Source organism: Tupaia chinensis, unplaced genomic scaffold, assembly GCF_000334495.1.
Source record: "Tupaia chinensis unplaced genomic scaffold, TupChi_1.0 Scaffold000397_1, whole genome shotgun sequence".
NCBI lineage: Eukaryota > Metazoa > Chordata > Mammalia > Scandentia > Tupaiidae > Tupaia > Tupaia belangeri.
This window is the reverse complement of record NW_006159899.1, coordinates 139,581-142,014: the sequence shown is the minus strand read 5'-3', so window position 1 is coordinate 142,014 and position 2,434 is coordinate 139,581. Positions and strand designations below refer to the sequence as shown.

Below are 2,434 nucleotides of genomic sequence, written 5' to 3'. Positions count from 1 at the left end.
CTTAGAATGGTTGTGGTTATCCGATTTCAGACAACTGATACATGGTATATCCAAGAGTCCCATCCTGTTTTTTTGTTTGTTTCTTTCCAAATGTGTTATATTTAATATCTTTTATTGAATGAAGACATTTTCCATTGTATCCTTTAAACATACCCTCAATTTAGTTATATTTTATATATTTTGTCTTTCGAATCATGGGTTCAGTTCATTTGCTCATTTTTCTCTGGGAGTATTAAATCTGTAAAATATTTAGTCATTATATAGATATCACTCCTTATTCTTTCAGGTATGTTTTTTTCTCTTTTGTTGATTCTTCTGGACATCAAAAGTATTTCCCCAGAGTTGACACCCTCTTAGAGCCGAAGAAGCTTATTTCATCCTGTGATTTTCATCCATTCATGGATCACCTCACTACATCAGGCTTTTCCCCTCTCAGCCCATTTAATTCATCTCTCTCTCTCTCTCTGCTTATTAAGTAGATTTTTTACAAAATTTCCCTAAGTACATGACACAAAATAATCATATCAAATTGTGGCCCAAGTTTACATGTCAATGGGAAGCTTTCTGCTTTATCCACATTCTTAGAGAACTGCATACATAAGGAGTTAAGAGGACTACAAGTTTCAGCTGCAGCAGGCCTCCTTGTTCCTCAATATCCCCTAATACCATCTCGTCACTCTGCCCTCTACTTATCCTCTCTGCAAGCTATACACTTCTCTAGATACCTTCACAGCTCCCACCCTCTCTACCTGTTCAAACACCATTTTGTTTGCCAGTTTTGCCTGGACACACCCAAGAGCTGGCGGTACCTCTGTCCAGTCTCTCCTCTTTACATAATTCCTTCTTCTTCTATGCACTTATTAACATCTTATAAATAACACAATTACTTCTTTGTCAGCTCATATGTCTTATCCATCAGTGGCATGTAAGTATTTTTGTTTCTCAGGAACTTACACTCTTTACCCAGACAGTATCTAGTGTATGGTGGGCTCTTAATTTATATCACTCAAACGCATTGAATAATTTCTCATTAAAACTGTAGCATACATGACCTCTTGTGGCAAGGTTGAGAATGGGGCAGAAATTCCCAATCAGAAATATCCCAGAAGTGAGATCGATCTAAGATGGCGACTGTGCAACCGGAAACCACCCCTATCCCTAAGCCCCCACCTACAGAAGAGGAGAAAACAGAATCTAATCAGGAGCTTGCTAACCCAGAACACTATAAATGTACTTTAAAAATGATAAGAGCAAAACTTGGCAAGCAAACCTTCGACTGATCTCTAAGTTTGATACTGTTGAAGACTTTTGGACTCTATACAACCATATCCAGTTGTCTAGTAATTTAATGCCTGGCTGTGACTACTCACTTTTTAAGGACGGTATTGAGTCTATGTTGGAAGTTGAGAAAAACAAATGGGGAGGACGATGGCTAATTACATTGAACAAACAGCAGAGACCAAGTGACCTCGATTGCTTTTGGCTAGAGACACTGCTGTGCCTTATTGGAGAGTCTTTTGATGACTACAGTGATGATGTGTGTGGAGCTGTGGTTAATGTTAGAGCAAAAGGTGATAAGATAGCAATATGGACTACTGAATGTGAAAATAAAGAGGCTGTTACACACATAGGGAGGGTATACAAGGAAAGGTTAAGACTTCCTCCAAAGATAGTGGTTGGTTATCAGTCCCATGCTGACACAGCTACTAAGACCAGCTCCACCACTAAAAATAAGTTTGTTGTTTAAGAAGACACCTTCTGAGTATTCTCATAGGAGACTGCGTCAAGCAATCAAGATTTGGGAGCTGAACCAAAGCCTCTTCAAAAGCAGAGTGGACTGCATTTAAATTTGATTTCCTCTTCAAAAGCAGAGTAGACTGCATTTAAATTTGATTTCCATCTAAATGTTGCTAAGATATAAAAGAAGTCTCATTCGCCTTTGTCTTGTACTTCTGTGTTCATTTTTTTAAAAATTTTGACTAATGTCCATTTTCCCAATCAAAGAATTATAGTACACTTCGTCCCCAAAATTCATAAATGTGTTCCTGACCCACTCTGTAATAGCTTAGTAGAATTACTATTACAAACACATTTTATCCATCCACAATATTCAAAAAAGAACTTGTATTTCTATACCTTACAGGAAAAAAATTTATGTTCCATTGTATTTAAGGAGCATATTTTGCTGGTTTGAAAGAGTATGATGCATACAGTTTTCTAGCAATTTCTTTGTTTTCTTTTTACAGCATCATCTTTGCTGTACTCTTGCTGATGGCTGCTAGATTTTAATTTATTTGTTTCCCTACTTGATAACATTAGTGATTCTGATTTGTTTTTCATTTGTTTTGCTTTTGTTTGTTTCCTCATGTAACATTGGTAAAGGATCCAGGAATATGACACAAAGGTGGAATAAACACTAATTTTGTGCAAAAAA

General features: G+C 36.8%; 1 pseudogene; it reads left to right on the top strand.

The window, feature by feature from the left end:
* The first annotated feature begins 1,124 nt into the window (after nucleotides 1-1,124).
* Nucleotides 1,125-1,968, top strand: LOC102470308 (eukaryotic translation initiation factor 4E pseudogene; annotated as a pseudogene).
* The last annotated feature ends 466 nt before the right edge of the window (nucleotides 1,969-2,434 follow it).